At 38.6% G+C, this 15,072-nt stretch overlaps 1 long non-coding RNA gene across 1 annotated transcript; it reads left to right on the plus strand.

Moving 5' to 3' along the window:
* The first annotated feature begins 7,922 nt into the window (after window positions 1-7,922).
* On the plus strand, window positions 7,923-14,584 carry LOC121376964. The gene is made up of 3 exons (XR_005958561.1): window positions 7,923-8,016; window positions 8,738-8,836; window positions 14,437-14,584. It is a non-coding gene; the product is annotated as an uncharacterized LOC121376964 (long non-coding RNA).
* The last annotated feature ends 488 nt before the right edge of the window (window positions 14,585-15,072 follow it).

Consider the following 15,072-nt stretch of genomic DNA (forward strand, 5'->3'; position numbering starts at 1 on the left):
CAATGGATAATGGGCGACTGCCTAGTCTTTTGGCTGTTTAAATAAATATAGATTTTTAACTGTGATACTTGTAATTGACATCACTGGTTAACTATATGTTTTCATAGTTTAGTGTTAATAGTATTCTTAGTTCATAACTTTGGTTGATATCTGCATAATATTTCATGTATAAAATTCCTGTGTTTTCAATGCAATAACAACCCGTCTTTAAAGTGACATCTTGTTGTCTTGTTCATTTTAACTATTATTTATGTGGTAAACGCCTTCATGGTCACGCGTGCGTTCGAGCGTGCGGTACGCACTCCTCGTCGCTTACCCAGTACGTAGGTCCAGAGTAGTTGCACGACACACGGGCACACAACTCGCACGCACGAAATTCTACTAGAATTTCGTGCGTGCGAGTTGTGTGCTATAGAATCATGCTTTATAGATATAGTTTAAGGAGTTTATTCACTGTGACAAAACATTAATAACCAAACATTAAAAAGATATAGCTATTTATCTTTGACTATGCATTTAAAAAAAAATCAATTGAGTCATTTAACGTGATATTTAAAATATTGTGACTATCTTTGGTTATAGTTCACGAGTTTGCAATAAGCTATATGTAGCAATCTTATGAAAAATATTACTTTTTTTTATTTAAACATCTGTTTTAGTTTATTTTTGACATTATATGATATTTGTTTCCTTATATAGTAAATATTTGATATTCAGGATTCATTAAATTAGAACAATATTTACCATAATTGTTGAACGTTACTTGATCATAAAAAGAAGGGAAAAGGTGTAGCTGTTTATTTGGAACTATGCAATTTTGCACCTGACATGATTTACCTAGCATGATGACCGCCACATCAAGGTTTATAACAAACAATATATAATAAGGTTTCTAATGACTTATGAAGTGAGCATATTACTTTTGGGTTAAGTTGTCAGAAAAGAAAATGTAAAAATGTCGGAAATTGTTGTTGTTGTGTGGGGTTTTTTTGTGTTTTTGTTTTGTGGTTTTCATAAATATGCCTACGTGGTTTTGGCGTGCATATAGATATATTACGCGCACACAGGCATACTTTTAGGTGACCCAGTATATGAAAATGATTATATATATAGAGTATATATAAGTTTGCATATCTGCCAAGGTTTTTATTTTAAAAGTGTTTGTCACAACTGTGTTTTTACTGAAACCAGAGTTATACACATGCAGTAATAAAACACATTTTAAGGTAGGCATTTTCAATTTCACAACCGATTACCTACTGTGCGAATTAAATTGATCTTAGTTGCAACTTTCAACATAGTCCAGCATCTGAAAACAAATTATAGACTCCCTTCACACTCGTTAAAAACAGTGTATTGGCTCTAACGTCCACAGCCAATATCAGTTCAACATGATTTAACGTGACCCCATATTTGAAATCGATCTATATAACATATCCATGTTTTGTGCTTTTATCACAAAATGCTCAGTTATGACATTTGGCCACCACACCAAGGCGTATAATAAACAAGATGTGATAAGCTTTCGTATGAACAACAAATGTAGTCACATGACGTTTGAGACCAGCTTTCAGAAAAGAAAATTAGAAAAGGCCAGAAAAAAGTGTTTTCTTTAAATTTGTTTTTCATGAATAAGCTAATTTAAAAAAAAAAAATTGTGTTGCAAATATACAATTTTCATGATTATTGGAATTCAACGTTACATTTAAAAGCTTTTGCTGATCATAAAAAGATAAACATTTAGAGATATAGCTATTTATTTGGAAGTATTTGTTTTAAAATGTACTGTGCGACGTGACGTAATTTTCGAAACAAACGCAAGCATATTTGGCCACCAGACCAGGGCCTATGATAAACTAGACATAATAAGCTGCTAACCGATCTATAATATAGCCGTGTGATTTCGGAGGGTATTAAACCAGGGGTGGGGGACGTGTTTGGTCTTAGAATATACTAACACAGTTACAACGTGTGGTGCCATCAGATGGTGACACATTTTGGTGTGGCTCGTAGACTATGATAATAGTATTACTACATGATTTAGTAAACTCTGGCAGTGGCAGTCTGAATGGTGCAAGATGTATTTGTCAGTAAAGGATAAGTGACTGTCCTCAATTAGATGAGGCACTAGATAGAGATTCACGGAATCAGCCACTATTTTGCCAAATGCCCATTAATAATTCATTCATTTCAACTTATTTTCGTGCTTATATCCAATTAAGGTTCAAATACGCTGTCTTGGCCACACACCTCAGCTATCTGGGCTGTATGTCCCGTGCAGTGGGTTAGTGGTTAGTGAGAGAGAAGAGGGCGCAGTGGAGTTTAGTCGTTAAATATCGCTCTGTGGATGGAAGCCGGTACCGGGCTGAGAACTCCTGAAATACCAGCCTTAAGTTCGATGGCTTAACCAGCACCATCGAAGCCGGTGATGCCCATTCAAGTCTGTTTTGAGCAGAGATACGCATTTGATCATGGATAACAGTTTTGTGGTTTTGATGTAAAACACTTATAACTTAAAATGACAAAACCTACTAGAAGTTTAGTTTCTTAATTATATAAGGAAGTCTATGATTAAATGAACACGAAGAACGACGTTTCAGAGGAAGCTACCCTTGAAGCTGAGACTTTCATTTTGTCTGCACTTATAGTCAGTTTGTGTCTTTATTAAGAAAAGCGTCTGCCTGATGCGCGGTCGGTTTGGGATCGATCCCTGCCGGTGGGCCCATTGGGTTATTTCCCTTTTCAGCCTTGCACCACACCTGATATCTCATTGGCCGTGGCATGTGGCATCGTGTCTGAGGAATGGTTTGTTTGTTTTGTTTAACAATACCACTGGAGTACCATAATTTATTATATTAATCATCGGCTATTGGCTGTCAATCATTTGGTAATTTCGACATATAGTCTTAGAGAGGAAACCCGCCACATCTTTTCGATTAACAACAAGGGATCTTTTATATACACTATCCCGCAGACAGGATAGCACTACTACTAATGGAGAAAAATGTGGCACGTTTTTTCTCAAAGATTATATGTGACAATTACCAGATGTTTGGCATCCAGTAGCCGATGATTAATAAATCAATTAATGTTCTGTAGTGGTATCGTTAAATATAACAAATTTTAACTTCATTTCAAAACGTATGCATAGCTATTTTGAATTATGTCTGTATATTATATTCTACGAAGAATCGTTGTCATTGCTGTAAATAACCTTTGTACAATAATTCCTCATATGATGTCGTTTGATGGTCTCAGTGTACCGAAATAAGGTTTCAAGTTTCAAAGTCAAAGGGGAAACAATGACTTACATATAACTCTGTAGGTAGCACTAAACCAAATAACTTCCGACTGGGTCAAAGTTCCAATTGCACCGAACGTTTGATAGAGATGTTAACACCACAAGTCCTGTGATTGGTGAGTGTGTTGGTTGTGAAAAAAAAGAAGAAATAAATGTGTGTAATTTTATATTTCATCTAGTACCACTGTGTCAACTAGTCTTGTGCTTGAAACATGTATGGGGTACCTGTAAAAAAACAAAACCCCTCATTGATGTTACCCGTCATCTTTGAAATGAGCAGCTTAACCCCTATATTTTTTTTATTCACTTGATGTGTGAGGTGGTAGTATTTACGCTCGTGGTGTTTATCGATTAATACGCTGCAGGTAGGAGTTTTAGCGGCATATGTTACTATTGTCGTCTGTGGGATTTGATTTGACAGTATATGCCCTATAATGCACATTACCATTAAATTATATAGACCAGTCTAATCTTTAATACAGGGGTGAAGCTGAAATCCTAGAACGGCCAAGTAATTGAGAGCACAGTACAAAGAGACTAAAAGTAGAACTGCACGTGTTTTACTTGGGCTGTTCCGTCAGCTGTCTTCAAATCTTTATTTAAAACAAACAAAAATAGATTTAAAGACATATTGTCACATAACATTGACCTATTTAATGACTCAACAAACAAACATAGATTTAAAGACATATTGTCACATAACATTGACCTATTTAATGACTCAACAAACAAAAATAGATTTAAAGACATATTGTCACATAACATTGACCTATTTAATGACTCAACAAACAAACATAGATTTAAAGACATATTGTCACATAACATTGACCTATTTAATGACTCAACAAACAAACATAGATTTAAAGACATATTGTCACATAACATTGACCTATTTAATGACTCAACAAAGAATTAACTGAAAATATATACAATTGATCTGTCCTTAAAAGTAATTTATTTAATTTTCTACAAAACCACCACATCCCTCTTAATGATAATGTTTTGTAAAAATAATTGACTTATGGCGACGGTTCATAATTTAAAAACAACATAATTGCCACGGATTTATCTCCATTGTGGTTCAAGTTGGGTGATACAACAGCGAGGTTTGGGATCCCAAATGAATGTAGTTTTCATTTATTATCAAGGTTTGGAGAAATAAGGTTCTTACATCCGTGACAATATTCCTTTAACATTTGCAATTGTATAGTCATTTGTAAAGAAATGTTTTATTTACGCAGAGGTTTACAAAAAGAAAGAAAACCACATTATTCGAATTGGTATGGATTTAAAACTTAATAATATATTTTATATGAATTTTAAATTTATTCATTATAATTATATAGGTTTGAACTTCTTTCCATTTAACAGAAATGCACATTTTAATATCCCTTTTTCGAAATATATAATTCGCCGCATAGGACTGCATACACGATTCAAAATATGTATTACATGTGAAATGTATTCAAGTACACGCCTGTTTGTGACATACGTAATATATTCAACAACATAAATATTTATCATATGTAGAAACAGAATGTAATATTTTTGGCGTGTAAAATATATTCATTAATTTACATATTAAATCTCATAATAATGATATGCTTTCACGACCTAACTGGCGTGCGCTACAACAGCTTGCTCTGAATGTACACGTAAAGCCCTATGACCTGACCTAAGACCTAACAATGACATTTGTTTAAAATGTGCATATTTAGTACGTTTTAAAACCGAATATACATTTTTAGAATTTACGTATTTATTACATGATAACGATATGCATTCAAGAATGAATGATGACATTTATTTAAAGTATGCATATTTATAACATACTAAAGAGTTTCAGCAATATGCATATTTTCCCTTCAGTGCATGTATATTGATTAGTTTCATCATAGTTTTCCCTAATCAACCTGGCATGTACATACTAAAGTATATACTGTCATAATGGGACATTTACAATTATATTAAAATGTAAAATATATATATATATGTGTGTGTGTGTGTGTGTGTGTGTGTGTGTGTGCAGGTATAATTCAAATAATTGTTATTGTATCACTTGGTGCCGAATTTACAAAGCCTGTTTTAGACTTACGCGCGTGTAACTATATACATTTACAATTCTTAAACACCTGCGTTTAAGAAAAACAGGCTTCGTAAATTCGACCCTTAGTCTTTAATTAATTAGTGTCTACAATCAGATCAATTAGTTTGAAATTAAATTATAGCAATCAAGAATGATGTGGATTTTAATGTTTGCTCCAAGCTGGTACCCAATCTGCCAACAAACTTTCCTCTTTATTATGTCAGAATCGGCAGCAGTTAGTAGATTACAACTGATCTCTTGGCAAAATAATTGATATGTGCCGACTAACGACACAATTGACAAACGAGGTCTTAGCCCCAGGGAAACTTATTGACAAGAAACAAATTCCCAAGGAACATTAACACGTAACCATTTGAGCCAGATCATATGAAATAGACCCAGAGAGACCTAAGTAGAAGTGAAAGTTATAGACCCAGAGAGATCTAAGTAGGAGTGAAAGATATAGACCCAGAGAGACCTAAGTAGGAGTGAAAGATATAGACCCAGAGAGACCTAAGTAGAAGTGAAAGATATAGACCCAGATATACCGAAGCGGGTACCCAAGGAGGACATCTCTGCTGTTCATTCCATTGGGGTTCTCAGTCGCAGTGTCAACTCTACTGTTCACCTAAGAGCTTACACTTATATATTATCTGTATCATCATTTTGTTATCTTGTTAATCATGTTTTATCTTGGAAAGGAAAATAGAAAATACATCATCAATGTGTGACTTCTATCCGTCATATACAATCGTCAGAAAATAAAACGAAACCAAAACTTGCTCTGTGTTAATAGTATTACAGATACACAAACTACATATTTCTTTAGAACAATAGGTACATTTATATGTGAACTCGAAGTTCTCCTACGATACGATGTTTGTTGTCGTCCTAATATTTGTTATAGGTCAAGCAGGATTTTATCTTCCAATAATATATATATATATATATATATATATATATATATATATATATATATATATATATGTCTGTGTGTGTGTGTGTGTGTGTGTGTGTGTGTGTGTGTGTGTGTGTGTGTGTGTTGGTGTGTGTGTGTGCCTGTGTGTGTGTGTGTGTATGTGTGTGTGCGTGAGGGCAGAGGTTTACCTTAAAAAAAACATGCTGTCCCGAGGGTTGGAATTGCATTATCTATACCTCACAGCGGTGATTGATTCTTTTTCTTGCCCATTTAATTACACTAACAAAACATTAATTTTAATATTATAGAACGATTCGTAAACATTTTACATACAAACTATTTTAATCATACGCAGAATAAATATAGTCCACTTGCAACAACTTTCCAATAAATATAAAATTGAAAATGTTAATTTTTACAAATATTTTTAGAACAATTATACAACGTGAAATGGCAGACGGAATTTTGAAAACATGAGTTATGACGTCAATCATCGTAAAACACGAGTTATATCGACTCGTGTATGTAGAAATCGTCCAGCACTGGGATGCTAGACAGATTTATCGAGCATTGAGCAAAACCTGGCCATTTCAATCCTGTGGGTAAGAACTATATATATATATATACCTACATACCTACATACCTACGTATATACATACATGCATACGTACGTACATGAAACGGTCTAGGTTAATATCAATTTCTTCGGTCCATAAAAATTGATATTACCCGAAATGTGGTCAATAATTGTTTTATTACATAATGTCATCCATAAGACAGTCCTGCTTTTTTTTATTAGAATCGAAATACGCCAACGCTTATAATTTCTCGCAATGCGTTAAAACTGATGGTATTTAGTGACGTCACGTAATCCTATGACGTTGTATGACACGCAGAGGAATGCAGAAATAAACAGTTCAAACATTACCAAGACAGAAAATCAAATTCAAGACATTATAACCAGCAACAGTATCAAAATCATATTAATAGCAAAAGAAAACACAAAATGTGATAAATCAGAACAAACATTTATACTGAATAGTTACCGATTACCTCCAAATGCATTTTGATTTGTAATATAAAATCCTGAGAGTGCCGATTCCAACTACATGTTGATGTATCATGCACGTTTCTAAATCAGTGATATATTCCCTGCACAATTCGACGATTACTGAACTTGTTTTTATCGTATTTGCCAAATTAATCTCAGTATGACTAAAGATGTTATCTTTTCGCCAAAGGACAGCAAAGCGTTTTGTCACAAGTTTGTGCTTGCTTACATTTGAATTAGCAGTTGATGTTGCAGTACGTTACTCACTCTTTAAGTAGATAGAATTTTGCCTCATCTTTATTTTCATTGGTCAGGGCAATATCACTTTTGATGGACCGGTGGGACCGTCTCAGGCACATATCATTGTTTACGTATGGTCACGTGACTGGTTTTTGACCAATAATAATACAGATATATTTTCATTATGCAATATATATATATATATATATATATATATATATATATATTAAAATAGATACTTGAAATACTTCACGGTATATTTTAAATTCAAATGTTGCACAGGTGTTTGTTTTGTCGTATTTTCATATAATCGATAGAACACGTTGTTTCCACGTACTGTGCATCGGTACATGTTTTCTAATAACCTCTTGTTTTGTTCTCCACGTTTTCATCACTGTGTCTTTAACCTAGCCGTAAAGGTAAGTAGTGTTGCAGTTGTTGTTGTTGTTATTTTTTTTTATTGCTGTTGCTCTTGTTATTGTTGTTATTATTGTTGTTGTTCTTCCCGTTTTTGTTGTTGTTATTTTTATTGTTGTTGTTTCTGTCTTTGTTGTTGCTGGTGATTTTATTGTTGTTGTTTCTGTTTTTATTGTTGTTGTTATTTTTATTGTTGTTGTTTCTGTCTTTGTTGTTGCTGGTGTTTTTATTGTTGTTGTTTCTGTTTTTATTGGTGTTGCTGTTGTTTTTATTGTTCTTGTTGTTGTTAGTGTTGTTGCTGTGTTTTTTGTTGTTGCTGGTGTTTTTGTTTCCGTTGCTGTTTTTACTGTTGCCCTTTGTTGTGGTTGCTATTTTATTGCTGTTGTTTTTATTGTTCTTGTTGTTGTTAGTGTTGTTGCTGTGTTTTTTGTTGTTGCTGGTGTTTTAATTGCTGATGTTTTTGTTGCCGTTGCTGTTTTTACTGTTGCTATTTTATTTTGTTGCTGTTGCTGTTGCTTTTATTTTTATTATTTCTACCGTTGTTGTTGTTTTTATTGCTGTTATTGCTGCTGGTGCTGCTCTTTTTTATTGTCGTTGTTGTTGCTGCTGTTGTTTTTATTATTTTTGTTCCTGTTGTTGTTGTTGCTCCTTAACGTCTTGTGACTAAAGTAGCTAACAATACACTCTGGTGTCAACATATACTAGTGTTTACCTTTATTTCAGTACAAGACAGAGTGAAAAAGATGAGAGAACACTTCACCAGTGGTTGTCTTCTCTTACTTTGCTTTATTAAAGGGATGATTGGGGAAGGCTCTAGGACTGGTATGCATAACCAACGATATGTAATGCACATTACTGCTTAATATCAACACATATATTGGTATATTAATTAATAATGCGGTACGATTGTGACGGCTATTTTATAATATGCCACAAATTGTCCATTTTGAAATACCATTATCCCCACACATCTCACCCGTTTAGCCACTTTTCCACGGTAGAGAACGCAAAAATTGGGCATTGCGGAAACCCACCTACCAGTCTTCGACAATGGACAACTATACTTCCGATCGCGCAGTCGACGGAAGTCTGTCCAACGACGCCATAACGTCTCGCTCCTGTATGCACACACACTTTGAGTCACAACCATGGTGGATGGTGGATCTTCAAATGGTACGGGTGGAGAGGTTTGGGGTGGGTTAGACGTCAAGTTGTGTGTGTGTGGGGGTAGGTCTGATGGTGTAGGGTAGGGTAGGATAGCAGGGCTTATGCCAGGGGGTAAAACGGGTATGGCGCCATGAATCTTTCTGGCAGTCAGAGTGGAATGAATAGATGTTAAGATACAATGTATATGAAACTAATGTTATATTGACAGTCCGAGTAGAAGGAAGGATTGTAATCAAATGCCTCAGTCACACATAGCTGAAAAAAAATATTTTACGACCAACCTTCTTGCGACCAAAAACAAAACACTTTGACACTGTTCGCCGATTGGTTGCTGGCGTTTGTCAGTTTGTGCCACGGTCGTCGACCAGTAGGCGAACAGTCGGCGATCAGCCTTCTATGGTCCCAAAGGGAAGAGTGGGGTAGTGTAGGTTACAGTAGGGTAGAGTAGAGTAAAGTCGAGTAGGGTAAGATAAGGTAGGGTAGGTTCAGGTAGGGTAGAGTAAGGTAGAGTAGGGTAAGGTAGGGTACTGTGGGGTAGTGTAGGCTACAGTCGGGTAGAGTAAGACAAGGTAGAGTAGTTAAGGTAGGGTAGAGTAGGGTAAGGTAGGGTAGAGTGGGGTAGTGTAGGCTACAATAGGGTAGAGTAAAGTCGAGTAGGGTAAGATTAGGTAGGGTAAGATTAGGTAGGATAGGATAAGGTAGGGTAAAGTGGGGTAGTGTAGGCTACAGTAGGGTAGAGTAGAGTGAGATCGAGTAGAGTAAGGTAAGGTAGGGAAGGTTAAGGTAGGGCAGGGTAAGATAGGTAAGGGCAGAGTAGGGTGGCATAAGGTAGGGTAGGGTAGGGTAGACTAGTGTAGGGTAGAGTAGGGTAGAATAGGAGTAGTGTATGGTAAGGTAGGGTAGAGTAGGGTAAGGTAGGGTAGAATAAAATAGAGTAGGGTAGGGTAGGGTGGGGTAAGGTAGGGTAGGGAAGGGAAGGGTAGGGTAGGGTAGGGTAGGGTAAGGTTGGGGTAAGGTAGTGTAGGGTAGGGTAGTGTAGGGTAAGGCATAGTAGGGTAGGGTAGAGCAGGGTAAGTAAGGTAGAGTAGGGTGAGGTAATATGTGTTAGGGTAGAGTATGGTAGAGTACGAGTAGGGTAAGATAGGATAGGGTAGGGTAGGGTAAAGTAGAATAGGGTGGGTAGGGTAGGGTAGGGTGGGTAAGGTAGGGTAGGGTGGGGTAGGGTAGGGTAGGGTAGTGTAGGGTAAGGCAGAGTAGGGTAAGGTAGGGTAGGGTAGGGTAGTGTAGGGTAAGGCAGAAGTAGGGTAAGGTAGGGTAGGGTAGGGTAGGGTAGGGTAAGGTTGGTTAAGGTAGAGTAGGGTAGGGTAGGTAAGGTAAGATAGGGTACGGTAGGATAGGGTAGGGTAGCGTAATGTAGCTAAGGTAGGGTAGGGTAAGGTAGAGTAGAGTAAGTTAGGGTAGAGTGGGGGTAATGTAGGCTACAGTAGGGTAAAGTCGAGTAGGGTAAAACAAGGTAAGGTAGGTTAGGGTAAGGTAGGGTAGTGTAGGCTACAGTAGGGTAGGGTAGAGTAAAGTCGAGTGGGGTAAGGTAAGGTAGGGTTGGTTTAGGTAGGGTACGGTAAGATAGGTAAGGGTAGAGTAGGGTAGGATAAGGTAGGGTTGGGTAGGGTAGGGTAAGGTAGGGTAGGCTAGACTATGGTAGGGTAGAGTAGTGTAGGGTAAGGTAGTGTAGGGTAGGGTAAGGTAGAGTAGGGTAGGGAAGGGTTAGGTAGGTAGGGTAGAGAGTAGGGTACGGTAGAGTAGGAGTAGGGTACGGTAGGGTAGAGTAGGGTAAGTTTAAGTAGGATATGTTAGGGTAGGGTAGGGCAGGGCAGGGTAAGGTAGGGGATGGTAAGGTAGAGTAGGATAGGGAAGGGTAAGGTAGGTAGGGTAGAGTAGGTTAGAATAGGAGTAGAGTAGGGCTGGGTAGGGTAGGGTAATGTAAGGTAGATTAGCGTAGGGTAAGGCAGGGTAAGGTAGAGTAGGGCAAGGTATGGTAAAGTAGAGTAGGTCAAGGTAGGGTAAGTTAGGGTAGGGTAAGTAGGGTAGGGTAGGGTAGGTTAGGTTAGGGTATGGTAGAATAGGAGTAGGGTAAGGTAAGGTAGGGTAGGGTAGGGTAGGGTAGGGTGTGGTAAGGTAAGATAGGGTATGGTAGATTAGGAGTAGGGTACGGTAAGGTAGGGTAAAGTAGGGTAAGGTAGGGTAAATAGAGTAGGGTAAGATAAGGTAGGCTAGGTTAAGGCAGGTTAGCGTAAGGTAGGTTAGGGTAAGGTAGGGTAGTGTAAGGTAGGGTAGAGTGGGGTAGTGTAGGCTACAGTAGGGTAGAGTAGAGTAAAGTCGAGTATGGTAAGGTAAGGTAGGGTTGGTTAAGGTAAGGTAGGGTTGGTTAAGGTAGGGTACGGTAAGATAGGTACGGGTAGAGTAGGGTAGGATAAGGTAGGGTTGGGTAGGGTAGAGTAGAGTAGGGTAAGGTAATGCAGGGTAGGGTAAGGTAGAGTAGGGTATGGAAGGGTTAGGTAGGTAGGGTAGAGAGTAGGGTACGGTAGAGTAGGAGTAGGGTACGGTAGAGTAGGAGTAGGGTACGGTAGGGTAGAGTAGGGTAAGTTTAAGTAGGATATGTTAGGGTAGGGTAGGGCAGGGCAGGGTAAGGTAGGGGATGGTAAGGTAGAGTAGGATAGGGAAGGGTAAGGTAGGTAGGGTAGAGTAGGTTAGAATAGGAGTAGAGTAGGGCTGGGTAGGGTAGGGTAATGTAAGGTAGATTAGCGTAGGGTAAGGCAGGGTAAGGTAGAGTAGGGCAAGGTATGGTAAAGTAGAGTAGGTCAAGGTAGGGTAAGTTAGGGTAGGGTAAGTAGGGTAGGGTAGGGTAGGTTAGGTTTAGGTATGGTAGAATAGGAGTAGGGTAAGGTAAGGTAGGGTAGGGTAGGGTAGGGGGTAGGGTGTGGTAAGGTAAGATAGGGTATGGTAGATTAGGAGTAGGGTACGGTAAGGTAGGGTAAAGTAGGGTAAGGTAGGGTAAATAGAGTAGGTAAGATAAGGTAGGCTAGGTTAAGGCAGGTTAGCGTAAGGTAGGTTAGGGTAAGGTAGGGTAGTGTAAGGTAGGGTAGAGTGGGGTAGTGTAGGCTACAGTAGGGTAGAGTAGAGTAAAGTCGAGTATGGTAAGGTAAGGTAGGGTTGGTTAAGGTAAGGTAGGGTTGGTTAAGGTAGGGTACGGTAAGATAGGTACGGGTAGAGTAGGGTAGGATAAGGTAGGGTTGGGTAGGGTAGGGTAGAGTAGGGTAAGGTAATGCAGGGTAGGGTAAGGTAGAGTAGGGTATGGAAGGGTTAGGTAGGTAGGGTAGAGAGTAGGGTACGGTAGAGTAGGAGTAGGGTACGGTAGAGTAGGAGTAGGGTACGGTAGGGTAGAGTAGGGTAAGGTTAAGTAGGATAGGTTAGGGTAGGGTAGAGCAGGGCAGGGCAGGGCAGGTTAAGGTAGGTAGGGAAGGGTAAGGTAGATCAGGGTAGGGAAGGGTAAGGTAGGTAGGATAGAGTAGGTTAGAATAGGAGTAGGGTAGGGCTGGGCAGGGTAGGGTAGAGTAGGGCAAGGTATGGTAAAGTAGAGTAGGGTAGGGTAAGTAATGGTAGGGTAGGGTAGGGTAGGTTTGGGTATTGTAGAGTAGGAGTAGGGTAGGGCAGGGTAGGGTAGGGTAGGGTAGGGTAGGGTGTGGTAAGGTAAAATAGGGTATGGTAGAGTAGGAGTAGAGTACGGTAAGGTAGGGTAGAGTAGGGTAGGGTAAAGTAGAGTAGGGTAGGGTAAGTTAGGGTAACGTAGGTAAGGTAGGGTAGGGTAGGTTAGGGTAACGTAGGTAAGGGTAGGGTAGGGTAGGGTAAGGTAAGATAGGTTAAGGTAGAGTATGGTAGGGTAGGTAAGGTAAGATAGGATAGGGTAGGGTAGGTTAGGGTAACGTAGGTAAGGTAGGGTAGAGTGGGGTAGTGCAGGCTACAGTAAGGTAGGGTAGGGTAGGGTAGGGTTGGGTGGGGTTGGTTGTGGTATGAAAGCGTAGGGTAGGGTAAGGTAATGTAGGGTAAGGTAGGTTTAGTTAGAGTATGGTATAGTAGAGGTAGGACAAGGTAAGGTAAGGTAGGGTAGAGTAGGAAAATGTAGGGTAAGGTAGGATAAGGTAACGTAGGGTAGAGTAGGGTATGGTATGATATGGTAGGGTATGGTATGGTAGGATAGGGTAGGGTAGGGTAAGGAAAAGCAGGGTATGGTAAAGAAGAGTATGGTAAAGAAGAGTAGGGTTGGGTATGACAAGGTAGGTAAGGTTAGGTAAGGTGAGGTAGATTAGGGTAAGTTAGGGTAGGGTAGGGTTCGGTAGAGTAGGGTAAGGTAAGGCAGGTAAAGGTACTTAGAATAGGGTCCTGTAGGGTACGTTTGGGTAGGGTAGGTAAGATAGGCTATGCTTGGGTACGGTAAGGTAGGGTATGGTAGGTAAGGTAGGTAAGGTAGGGTAGAGTAGGGTATGATGGGATAAAATAATAATAATAATAAACTTCAACAAAACACCCAACAAAACAAAAAACAAGATCACCAACATAATATAGTTTCTCCTGTTTATTTCACGGCGGTGAGATATATCCATGTGCTATTTTTCGTCTCTTCACATTGTGGAATATGCCTTTTGAGAGGTCATGACCTCTGATCTGGTGATTGACTGTGTCACATAGCACAAGACCGCATTGATATTCATGCAAAAACTGTGTGTTTGGTTCTTTCGATTCATATTTTAAAGTCGGAAATATACTCGGTGTCAATTCATATAATTAATGTTTGCAGCATAATTCAATACAAAATGTGTTTATGTTTTTGTTAGCCATAAATATCTTTATAATATTGTTTGTGTAAACTCCGTTGATAGATGTGTGGCGTAGGAATTCAAAGTTTCCTTAATAAATATATAACTAAAGTTGCGTCATTTTCCCGGTCTTTAATCTGTGCATTTCATGTTTTGTTAAGTCATTTTGGAAGTCATTCTGTGCGGTTTTGTCCATTGGAGTGAGTGTAATAAATAAAATACTATACTCGTTCCCGTGTGAGACCATTTATACTACAGCTCGTGTGTTTTTAGTCGCTGATGAAATTCGACCGAGAACACACTCGTAGTAGTATAAACGGTATCACACAGTAACTCGTTTTATTTATTTAGTATTCTCAATGCTTGACCTTGTATCTTCAACAGACCTTGCTTGTCAAGGAAGTCTACATCATGAATCGAGGCGACTGCTGTGGTGAGTTTTGTTTACTGTGTTAGTCAGGCATGGCTCTACCCAAAAAAACAAAAAAAAACCCAGCAAACAACAACAACAGCAACAACAAAAACAACCCAGCACCCCCCCCCCCAAACAAAAAAAAAAAAAAAAAAAAAAAAAAAAAAAACACACAAAAAAACACACACAAAACCCCCCACACAAAACAAACAAACAAACAAACAAACAAAAACAACCCACAAAACCCACAAAACAGAAACAATTCTGAATAAAAAAAGTGTTGGTAGTAAATCTTGAGGCAGAGATGAATTGTACTGGTAGAATACAAGAAATTACATTTTCCGACCCCCCTACAAACTTTACTTTGCGACCTCCATCACAGCCCTCCCCACCCCCAATGTATATTTCCTTCCGCCGTGCTTGTTGGTGTTGTCATTATTATAGCTTTAATCTCCGTCCTTCTACCTGTGTGTATGTCTGTCCGTCTGTCTGTCCTTCTTTCCGTTCTTCTGCCCCTAATGCCTTGTGATTTTGACATAATGTTTTTTAACATGCTCCTATACCACTAAGGTTTCGAGCATATCGTACCGTCACACGTTTTCGATCGA

Source organism: Gigantopelta aegis, chromosome 7 (genome assembly GCF_016097555.1).
Source record: "Gigantopelta aegis isolate Gae_Host chromosome 7, Gae_host_genome, whole genome shotgun sequence".
Lineage (NCBI taxonomy): Eukaryota > Metazoa > Mollusca > Gastropoda > Neomphalida > Peltospiridae > Gigantopelta > Gigantopelta aegis.